We start from the raw sequence: 12,436 nt of genomic DNA on the forward strand, positions 1-12,436 counted from the left end.
TATTTGTTCGTCTCTAAGGTGCCACAAGTACTCCTGTTCTTTCAGCCTACGTATTGAGGACCTGTTTGTACCATCTGTCGGGGGAGACACCGCTTGATTCAAATCCTGTTTAGTTTGTCCAGTGTAAACTGCAAGTTTATTTTTGTTGCTTAAGTAACCACCTCCGATCTCTACACTTGCCACTTATAATCATTTAAAATCTGTCTTTGGGTAGGTAATAAACCTCTCCTATATTTTACCTAAAACAGTGTGTTTTGGTTGAAATGCTTGGAAAATCTGCTCAGGTTACAAAGGGTGGTGCACATCCAGTTTCCTTTGTAGAAGTGCTGAACTGGGTAATGAACTAACACTTGCCAGGCTTCTGACCAGGGCAAGACCATACAGCTGTGAGGTGCAAGGCTGCGAAGCTGGGGGTGGGGGAGTTGCTGGAACCTCACTATTGTTGGTTCATGAGTGGCTGGGAGAAGCATTCATGGAACTCAGCTGGGTATTTCCCTGCCTGTGGATGGCTGTGTCAGTGCAGTGCCTATCAGAGGTGTATAGCTTGACGTCAGAATCACAGTGTGAGAGGCAGCCTAAACTGGTGGGAAATAGGGGCTCAGCAGCCCCACACTTCATGTTGCACACTGGGGACCTCATCACAGTAATATCTTGTATGGAACCATCTTCTGTTGCGGAGGGAGAGAAGCTTTCACGCGGCTGTTGGATGGACGCCAGGCTAAACAGCTCCAAATGCCGCTCCTTCGCCTGTGTTTCCATGCAAGAATTAAGGTCATCCAGAGTTTTGTTTACTGACTGAGAGCCAGACCCACTTCCTGGCTTTCTCCCATTCCTGGGAAAGGGGCAGCTCAGCCTGTTGCCTTCCATTTCCATCAGAGTCAGATGGAAATGCAGGCTCCAAACTGGCTCCTGAGACAGTCACAAGCTCCCTGTCAGTCAGATGGGACTGTCTGAAGGATGAAAGATTCTCCATTGCCTGCATATGGCAAACTCATTCACACCAATGCAAAGCGTACAACACAACTGAGCCAGAATAGCAGCTCCAGACCCTTTTTGCGCTGGTGCAAATGACGACACAACATGGTTCTGTTCCCTGTGTTCAGTATCTTCAACGATGATTTAGATAATTGCATGGAGAGTACATTTATACAGTTTGTATATTCTGTGTGATACCAAGTTGAGAGGGGTTGCAAGTGCTTTGGAGGATAGAATTAAAATTCAAAATGATCTGGAGAAACTGGAGAAATGGTCTGAAGTAAACAGGATGAAATTCAATAAGGACAAATGCAAAGTGCTCCACTTAGGAAAGAACAATCAGTTGCACACACACAAAATGAGAAGTGACTGCCTAGGAAGGAGTACTGCGGAAAGGGATCTCGGGATTCTAGGGGATCACAAGTTAAAGATGAGTTAACAGTGTTGCAAAACAAGCAAACGTCATTCTGGGATCTGTTAGCAGGAGTGTTGTAAGCAAGACCTGAGAAGTAATTCTTCCGCTCTACTCTGCACTGATTAGGCCGCAAATGGAGTATTGTGTCCAGTTCTGGGCCCCACATTTCAGGAAAGATGTGGAGAAATTGGAGCAAGTCCAGAGAAGAGCAAGAAAAAAATCATGAGCTATGAGGGAAGATTGAAAACACTGGGATTGTTCAGTCTGGAGAAGAGAAGACTGAGAGGGGACATGATAACAGTTTTCAAGTACATAAAAGGTTGTTACAAAGAGGAGGGAGAAAAATTGTTCTTCTGAACGTCTGAGGATAGAACAAGGAGAAATGGGCTTAAATTGCAGCAAGGGCGGTTTAGACTGAACATTAGGAATCCCTTCCTGTCAGGGTGGTTAATCTCTTGAATAATTTGCCCAGGGAGGCTGTGGAATCTCCAGCACTGGAAAAAACAACGAGGAGGACTTGTGGCACCTTAGAGACTAACAAATTTAGTAGGGCATAAGCTTTTGTGGGCTAAAACCCACTTCATCAGATGCATGGAGTGGAAAATATAGTAGGAAGATATATATACATAGTGCATGAAAAGACGAGAGTTGCCTTACCAAGTGTGGGGTCAGTTCTAACGAGACAATTCAATTAAAGTGGGATATTATCAACAGGAGAAAAAATCACTTTTGTAGTGGTAATCAGGGTGGCCCATTTCAAACAGTTGACAAGAAGGTGTGAGTAACAGTAGGGGGAAATTAGCATGGGGAAATTTAGTTTTTGTAGTGACCCATCCAGTAGGGGGAGGGATAACTCAGTGGTTTGTGCATTGGCCTACTAAACCCAGGGTTGTGAGTTCAATCCTTGAGGTGGCCATTTGGGGATTAGTCCTGCTTTGAGTAGGGGATTGGTCTAGATGACCTCCTGAGGTCCCTTCCAACCCTGATATTCTATGATCCACTCCCAGTCTTTTTTCAGGTCTAATTTCATGGTGTCCAGTTGGCAAATGAACTCCAGTTCTGGAGTTTCTTGTTGGATTCTGTTTCTGAAGTTTGTTTGTTGAAGAATTGCCACTTTTAAGTCTGTTATTGAGTGTCCAGGGAGGTTGAAGTGTTCTCCAACTGGTTTTTGAATGTTATAATTCTTGACATTGGATTTGTGTCCATTTATTCTTTTGCCTAGAGATTGTCTGGTCTGGCCAATGTACATGGCAGAGGGGCATTGGAGGTTTTCAAGATCAGATTAGACAAACCCCTGCCAGGGATGGTCTAGATAATACTTAGTCCTGCCATGGGTGCAGGGGACTGGACTAGATGACCTCTTGAGGTCCCTCCAGTCCTACGATTCTATGATTCTATGGCTGAGAATCAGCCCAGTGCCTGATTGCCTCAGGTCTTCCAAAGCAGGAGACAGATTGCCAGGGGACCAATTCCCCATGTTTCTCTTTGTGCACCGAACACGGGGTGGGGGCAGAGAGTTCAGGGTTTCGGGTCTATTCTCTACTTGGAAGAAGGCTGAGGAAGGGGTTACCAGGCTGCCCCGGGGAGAAGAGAAGAGGACCTCCAATTGCTGAGGACAGAATGATTCACTCTGCAGCTGTGGATAGATGTAACCCTTCTGCCAGTCAGAATTGGCAGCAAAAAGGGCTGGGCTCAGTATCGAGGGGTTCCTTTTCAACAATAGAACACAAAACTGGCTTGAGTCCCCACCCAGTGACCTGGGACAATTACACACCACCCCCTGGGCGCCTTTAAGAGGCAATACTTCCCCACTCGCAAGCACAGAGTCTGAGTGTAGCAAAGAAACTTTTAATAAAAGGAGGGAAGTAACTTGGCATTAATTTGGGAAAACACCACAAACAGAGTTCATGCACATAAACCATGAGCAAAAGACCCACCCCCAAGTGGGCTGGCCAGTGTCCTTTTCCCTCAAGTTCAGCAACCCAAAAGTCCCTTCAACCTGCCTGTCCCTTCTCTGCACCCCACTCACAGTTGCTGTCCTTGGTCAGTGTAGCCCCAGAGTTCAGAGGTGCATCTGCAGAGTTCACCTCCCACCCAGGGGCTGGGGTAAAGAGGCCCCTTTCTCACTCTGCTGTCCAGGCACTCACTCACCACTCCTCTCCACTGGCTGCCCTGCTGGATGCAACATCTTCAGCAGGGACGTCCTTAGGATTTATGGGGCCCTACGCAGTATTGTTAAACTGGTGCCCCTATGCCCGACGGCAGCCCGGGCTCACAGCCCGGGGGGGAGGGACAAGGCAGTAAAGGATAGCGAGCCGCCCGGCCCGCCTCATGGCAGCAGAGAGTCACAGTTCCCCGCAGAGACCCCCGTACCCTCTCCCTCAGGCAGAATGTGCAGCACCGACGCATTCGGCTCTGTGAATACGGGCCCTTCCTAAGGAGACTGGAGCGCGCACTGGGTGTGCGGGAGCCGACCCGCTCTTACCTGCTGTCATGGGCGGTGGGTGAAACTGTCACTCGGGGATGTTAGCTCCCCAGCCCACCTCTGGCCCCGCCCATACTCCACTCCTGCTCCGCCCCAGACCCCGCCCCCACTCTGCCCAGGCCCCGCCCTCTCCCCACTGTCTCCCTCCTCTCTTCCCTCCCCCTTCCTGATCACCCCCTTCCAGTCAGATTCCTGAACCCAAATGAAGCAAATGACATTTGAAAAAAACACTCTTCTGCCATTTCTTTCTCAAGAAAATGGAGCATGTTTCCCACCGCATGCCAGAAGGGGAAGACTGGACAGGCAGAAAGTACCTAATTAAAAGCACTAAACTTGGGAATAAAAAACGTCAGTCACGGGTTTTTTGATATGCCCTCAAGTTTGTCAGAAATTTATTTGCAAAAACTTTGTCGTAACGGCGAGTCAGCCGTCTTGCTGAATACAACATTAAATATTATGGAATACATGATGCAGCTCTTCTCTGTTTCACATTGTCTCAATCAGTTTGTCTAAGCTGATTTTATATTTTAAATGTACTCTTAAGCCTTCAGAACGTAATCATTCCCGATGACTACACATTTACCTCACTGAAACAAAGACATTATTTTCAATTAATCAGTCACAGAGGTTTCAGGTGTTCATAACAACGTTCATTGCTTTTAGAAAAAGGGAACCCTAATTTACTTTGTGTGATCTCCAGAACAATAGACATGTTTATGAAATATCACCAACTTTAAAAAATATGTTTCCAAAGATTTTAGGCATCACAAAGGATTTGATATCTCAGGAAGGTTCTGATTTTGCTGGAGGGTTCTCTTAAAACTAGTTCATTCAATAGTCAGAAGTAAAGAAATGGAAACTCGTTGTCCATCTATCTGGCAGGGAAGGGGTGGACAAGGAGCCGGGGGGTGGATGGGAGCTGATGGGAGAAACGGATGGAACGGCAGGGAACTGTGATTCTCCGCTGCCGTGAGGAGGGCCGAGCGAGTCGGTATCCTTTGCTGCCTCGTCCCCCACCCAGGCTGCGAGCCCAGGCTGCCATTGGGCATAGGGGCACCAGTTTAATAAGAGGGGGACACGATTCATGTGGGTAGGAGTTTCATAGATTCATAGATATTAAGGTCAGAAGGGACCATTATGATCATCTAGTCTGACCTCTTGCACAACGCAGGCCACCGAATCTCACCCACCCACTCCTGCGATAAACCTCTCTCCTAGTCCCCTACTCTAACCACTAGACCCCTCTCCTCCCAGAGCCGGCACAGAACCCAGTTATCCTGGCTCCCAGCCCCCCTGCTGTAACCATTGGATAGGATACAGAGGGCCCTAGACAAATTAGAGGATTGGGCCAAAAGAAATCTGATGAGGTTCAACAATCTGATGAGGAAGTTTGTGTGGAAGGATGGTTTTTTATGAGAGTTTCCAGTTTTGAGAGCTCATTCTTAATCGTTCCCTGTTTGCTGTAGAGGATGTTGATGAGGTGGTTCCGCCGTTTCTTTGAGAGCGTGTGGCACAAGCTGTCAGCATAGTCTGTGTGGTAAGGAGATTCTAACGGATTTTTTACCTTCAGTCCTTTTGGTACGATGTCCATCTGTTTGCATTTGGAAAGGAAGATGAAGTCTGTCTGTATCTGTACAAGTTTTTTCATGAAGTTGATAGCTTTCCACTCCATATGGCTAAGTTCAGTGCCTTCCATAATGACAGGCTTCAGAGTAGCAGCCGTGTTAGTCTGTATCCGCAAAACGAAAAGGAGGACTTGTGGCACCTTAGAGACTAACAAATTTATTTAAGCATAAGCTTTCGTGAGCTACAGCTGACTTCATCGGATGCATACAGTGGAAAATAAAGTGGGGAGATTTATATTTTCTACTGAATGCATCCGATGAAGTGAGCTGTAGCTCACGAAAGCTTATGCTCAAATATATTTGTTAGTCTCTAAGGTGCCACAAGTACTCCTTTTCTTTCAGCCTACATATTGAGGACCTGTTTGTACCATCTGTCGGGGGAGACACCACTTGATTCAAATCCTGTTTAGTTTGTCCAGTGTAAACTGCAAGTTTATTTTTGTTGCTTAAGTAACCACCTCCGATCTCTACGCTTGCCACTTATAATCACTTAAAATCTATCTTTGTGTAGTTAATAAACCTCTTCTATATTTTACCTAAAACAGTGTGTTTTGGTTGAAATGCTTGGAAAATCTGCTCAGGTTACAAAGGGTGGTGCACATCCAGTTTCCTTTGTAGAAGTGCTGAACTGGGTAATGAACTAACACTTGCCAGGCTTCTGACCAGGGCAAGACCATACAGCTGTGAGGAGCAAGGCTGGGAAGCTGGGGGTGGGGGAGCTGCTGGAACCTCGCTATTGTTGGTTCATGAGTGGCTGGGAGAAGCATTCATGGAACTCAGTTGGGTATTTCCCTGCCTGTGGATGGCTGTGTCAGTGCAGTGCCTATCAGAGGTGTATAGCTTGACATCAGCATCACAGTGTGAGAGGCAGCCTAGGCTGGTGGGAAATAGGGGCTCAGCAGCCCCACACTTCATGTTGCACACCAGGGACCTCATCACAGTAATATCTTGTATGGAACCATCTTCTGCTGCGGAGGGAGAGAAGCTTTCACGCAGCTGTTGGATGGACGCCAGGCTAAACAGCTTCAAATGCCGTCCCTCACCTGTGTTTCTATGCAAGAATTAAGGTCATCCAGAGTTTTGTTTACTGACTGAGAGCCAGGCCCGCTTCCTGGCTTTCTCCCATTTCTGGGAAAGGGGCAGCTCAGCCTGTTGCCTTCCATTTCCATCAGAGTCAGATGGAAATGCAGGCTACAAACTGGCTCCTGAGAGAGTCACAAGCTCCCTGTCAGTCAGATGGGACTGTCTGAAGGAGGAAAGATTCTCCATTGCCTGCACATAGCAAACTCATTCACACCAATGCAAAGCGTACAGCTCGACTGAGCCAGAATAGCAGCTCCAGACCCTTTTTGCACTGGTGCAAATGACGACACAAGATGGTTCTGTTCCCTGTGTTCAATATCTTCAACAATGATTTAGATAATTGCATGGAGAGTACATTTATACACTTTGTGTATTCTGTGTGATACCAAGCTGGGAGGGTTTCAAGTGCTTTGGAGGATAGAATTAAAATTCAAAATGATCTGGAGAAACTGGAGAAACGGTCTGAAGTAAACAGGATGAAATTCAATAAGGACAAATGCAAAGTGCTCCACTTAGGAAAGAACAATCAGTTGCACACACACAAAATGAGAAGTGACTGCCTAGGAAGGAGTACTGCGGAAAGGGATCTCGGGGTTCTAGGGGATCACAAGTTAAAGATGAGTTAACAGTGTTGCAAAACAAGCAAACGTCATTCTGGGATCTGTTAGCAGGAGTGTTGTAAGCAAGACCTGAGAAGTAATTCTTCCGCTCTACTCTGCACTGATTAGGCCGCAAATGGAGTCTTGTGTCCAGTTCTGGGCCCCACATTTCAGGAAAGATGTGGAGATATTGGAGCAAGTCCAGAGAAGAGCAAGAAAAAAAACATGAGCTATGAGGGAAGATTGAAAACACTGGGATTGTTCAGTCTGGAGAAGAGAAGACTGAGAGGGGACATGATAACAGTTTTCAAGTACATAAAAGGTTGTTACAAGGAGAAGGGAGAAAAATTGTTCTTCTGAACGTCTGAGGATAGAACAAGGAGAAATGGGCTTAAATTGCAGCAAGGGCGGTTTAGACTGAACATTAGGAAACCCTTCCTGTCAGGGTGGTTAATCTCTTGAATAATTTGCCCAGGGAGGCTGTGGAATCTCCAGCACTGGAAAAAACAACGAGGAGGACTTGTGGCACCTTAGAGACTAACAAATTTAGTAGGGCATAAGCTTTTGTGGGCTAAAACCCACTTCATCAGATGCATGGAGTGGAAAATATAGTAGGAAGATATATATACATAGTGCATGAAAAGACGGGAGTTGCCTTACCAAGTGTGGGGTCAGTTCTAACGAGACAATTCAATTAAAGTGGGATATTATCAACAGGAGAAAAAATCACTTTTGTAGTGGTAATCAGGGTGGCCCATTTCAAACAGTTGACAAGAAGGTGTGAGTAACAGTAGGGGGAAATTAGCATGGGGAAATTTAGTTTTTGTAGTGACCCATCGAGTAGGGGGAGGGATAACTCAGTGGTTTGTGCATTGGCCTACTAAACCCAGGGTTGTGAGTTCAATCCTTGAGGTGGCCATTTGGGGATTAGTCCTGCTTTGAGTAGGGGATTGGTCTAGATGACCTCCTGAGGTCCCTTCCAACCCTGATATTCTATGATCCACTCCCAGTCTTTTTTCAGGTCTAATTTCATGGTGTCCAGTTGGCAAATGAACTCCAGTTCTGGAGTTTCTTGTTGGATTCTGTTTCTGAAGTTTGTTTGTTGAAGAATTGCCACTTTTAAGTCTGTTATTGAGTGTCCAGGGAGGTTGAAGTGTTCTCCAACTGGTTTTTGAATGTTATAATTCTTGACATTGGATTTGTGTCCATTTATTCTTTTGCCTAGAGATTGTCTGGTCTGGCCAATGTACATGGCAGAGGGGCATTGGAGGTTTTCAAGATCAGATTAGACAAACCCCTGCCAGGGATGGTCTAGATAATACTTAGTCCTGCCATCGGTGCAGGGGACTGGACTAGATGACCTCTTGAGGTCTCTCCAGTCCTACGATTCTATGGCTGAGAATCAGCCCAGTGCCTGATTGCCTCAGGTCTTCCAAAGCAGGAGACAGATTGCCAGGGGACCAATTCCCCATGTTTCTCTTTGTGCACCGAACACGGGGTGGGGGCAGAGAGTTCAGGGTTTTGGGTCTATTCTCTACTTGGAAGAAGGCTGAGGAAGGGGTTACCAGCCTGCCCTGGGGAGAAGAGAAGAGGACCTCCAATTGCTGAGGACAGAATGATTCACTCTGCAGCTGTGGATAGATGTAACCCTTCTGCCAGTCAGAATTGGCAGCAAAAAGGGCTGGGCTCAGTATCGAGGGGGTTCCTTTTCAACAATAGAACACAAAACTGGCTTGAGTCCCCACCCAGTGACCTGGGACAATTACACACCACCCCCTGGGCGCCTTTAAGAGGCAATACTTCCCCACTCGCAAGCACAGAGTCTGAGTGTAGCAAAGAAACTTTTAATAAAAGGAGGGAAGTAACTTGGCATTAATTTGGGAAAACACCACAAACAGAGTTCATGCACATAAACCATGAGCAAAAGACCCACCCCCAAGTGGCTGGCCAGTGTCCTTTTCCCTCAAGTTCAGCAACCCAAAAGTCCCTTCAACCTGCCTGTCCCTTCTCTGCACCCCACTCACAGTTGCTGTCCTTGGTCAGTGCAGCCCCAGAGTTCAGAGGTGCATCTGCAGAGTTCACCTCCCACCCAGGGGCTGGGGTAAAGAGGCCCCTTTCTCACTCTGCTGCCCAGGCACTCACTCACCACTCCTCTCCACTGGCTGCCCTGCTGGATGCAACATCTTCAGCAGGGACATCCTTAGGATTTATGGGGCCCTACGCAGTATTGTTAAACTGGTGCCCCTATGCCCGACAGCAGCCCGGGCGCACAGCCCGGGGGGGAGGGACAAGGCAGTAAAGGATAGCGAGCCGCCCGGCCCGCCTCATAGCAGCGGAGAGTCACAGTTCCCCGCAGAGACCCTCGTACCCTCTCCCTCACGCAGAATGTGCAGCACCGACGCATTCGGCTCTGTGAATACGGGCCCTTCCTAAGGAGACTGGAGCGCGCACTGGGTGTGCGGGAGCCGACCCGCTCTTACCTGCTGTCATGGGCGGTGGGTGAAACTGTCACTCGGGGATGTTAGCTCCCCAGCCCACCTCTGGCCCCGCCCATACTCCACTCCTGCTCCGCCCCAGACCCCGCCCCCACTCTGCCCAGGCCCCGCCCTCTCCCCACTGTCTCCCTCCTCTCTTCCCTCCCCCTTCCTGATCACCCCCTTCCAGTCAAATTCCTGAACCCAAATGAAGCAAATGACATTTGAAAAAAACACTCTTCTGCCATTTCTTTGTCAAGAAAATGGAGCATGTTTCCCACCGCATGCCAGAAGGGGAAGACTGGACAGGCAGAAAGTACCTAATTAAAAGCACTAAACTTGGGAATAAAAAACGTCAGTCACGGGTTTTTTGATATGCACTCAAGTTTGTCAGAAATTTATTTGCAAAAACTTTGTCGTAAGGGCGAGTCAGCCGTCTTGCTGAATACAACATTAAATATTATGGAATACATGATGCAGCTCTTCTCTGTTTCACATTGTCTCAATCAGTTTGTCTAAGCTGATTTTATATTTTAAATGTACTCTTAAGCCTTCAGAAAGTAATCATTCCCGATGACTACACATTTACCTCACTGAAACAAAGACATTATTTTCAATTAATCAGTCACAGAGGTTTCAGGTGTTCATAACAACGTTCATTGCTTTTAGAAAAAGGGAACCCTAATTTACTTTGTGTGATCTCCAGAACAATAGACATGTTTATGAAATATCACCAACTTTAAAAAATATGTTTCCAAAGATTTTAGGCATCACAAAGGATTTGATATCTCAGGAAGGTTCTGATTTTGCTGGAGGGTTCTCTTAAAACTAGTTCATTCAATAGTCAGAAGTAAAGAAATGGAAACTCGTTGTCCATCTATCTGGCAGGAAAGGGGTGGACGAGGAGCCGGGGGGTGGATGGGAGCTGATGGGAGAAACGGATGGAACGGCAGGGAACTGTGATTCTCCGCTGCCGTGAGGAGGGCCGAGCGAGTCGGTATCCTTTGCTGCCTCGTCCCCCACCCAGGCTGCGAGCCCAGGCTGCCATTGGGCATAGGGGCACCAGTTTAATAAGAGGGGGACACGATTCATGTGGGTAGGAGTTTCATAGATTCATAGATATTAAGGTCAGAAGGGGCCATTATGATCATCTAGTCTGACCTCTTGCACAATGCAGGCCACCGGATCTCACCCACCCACTCCTGCGATAAACCTCTCACCTAGTCCCCTACTCTAACCACTAGACCCCTCTCCTCCCAGAGCCAGGACAGAACCCAGTTATCCTGGCTCCCAGCCCCCCTGCTGTAACCATTGGGTAGGATACAGAGGGCCCTAGACAAATTAGACGATTGGGCCAAAAAAAATCTGATGAGGTTCAACAAGGGAGGGATAGTTCAGGGGTTTGAGCATTGGCCTGCTAAACCAAGGGTTGTGAGTTCAATCCTTGAGGGGACCATTTAGGGATCTGGGGCAAAAATTTGGGATTGTTCCTGCTTTTAGCAGGGGGTTGGACTAGATGACCTCCTGAGGTCTCTTCCAACCCTGATGTTCTATAATTCTAAGAACAAGTGCAGAGTCCTGCACTTAGGACGGAAGAATCCCATGCACCGCTACAGACTAAGGACCGAATGGCTCGGCAGCAGTTCTGCAGAAAAGGACCTAGGGGTTACAGTGGACGAGAAGCTGGATATGAGTCAACAGTGTGCCCTTGTTGCCAAGAAGGCCAATGGCATTTTGGGCTGTATAAGTAGGGGCATTGCCAGCAGATCGAGGGACGTGATCGTTCCCCTCTATTCGACATTGGTGAGGCCTCATCTGGAGTACTGTGCCCCGTTTTGGGCCCCACACTACAAGAAGGATGTGGAAAAATTGGAAAGAGTCCAGCAGAGGGCAACAAAAATGATTAGGAGACTGGAACACATGACTTATGAGGAGAGGCTGAGGGAACTGGGATTGTTTAGTCTGCGGAAGAGAAGAATGAGGGGGGATTTGATAGCTGCTTTCAACTACCTGTAAGGGGGGTTCCAAAGAGGATGGATCTAGACTGTTCTCAGTGGTAGCGGATGACAGGACAAGGAGTAATGGTCTCAAGTTGCAGTGGGGGAGGTTTAGGTTGAATATTAGGAAAAACTTTTTCACTAGGAGGGTGGTGGAATCTCCTTCCTTGGAAGTTTTTAAGGTCAGGCTTGACAAAGCCCTGGTTGGGATGATTTAGTTGGGGATTGGTCCTGCTTTGAGCAGGGGGTTGGACTAGATACCTCCTGAGGTCCCTTCCAACCCTGATAGTCTGTGATTCATTGGACACCACTTCACCCAGCAGGCTGGGGCACATACCCCAGTCACATGAGGGGAATCTCCCGGGGTGGAGGCACTTATCTGATGCACAGTGACATAAGAACCCTTTGGACATAGAGTTGCTGTGTGTGTGTGTGTGTGTGTGTGTGTGTGTTGGAGGAGACAAGCCCTGCTCTGTGTGTTTGTGTGTGTGTGTGTGTGTGTGTGTATGTGTGTGTGTGTGTGTGCTCCCTCACACCCAAGACATGTGTCGGCGGGGGAGTTACTCAGTCCCATGGTTGTGTCCATGCCAGCCGGCAGTCGTGGGAGCTCTGCTCACGCATGTTTCCTGTGAGTCTCAGGTTGCACCTGTATGGAGTAGCACAGTGGAAAGTGTCTGCACTACTTTGTATGAAGACCGTGTGTGCCTCAGTTTCCCATATGTGCTGCGCTGGCCCCTAGGGGCTGGAAAAGGGCTGTTTTCTCTCGGGCAGGCTGCCACCCAG

Source organism: Chelonia mydas, chromosome 24, assembly GCF_015237465.2.
Source record: "Chelonia mydas isolate rCheMyd1 chromosome 24, rCheMyd1.pri.v2, whole genome shotgun sequence".
Classification (NCBI taxonomy): Eukaryota; Metazoa; Chordata; order Testudines; family Cheloniidae; genus Chelonia; species Chelonia mydas.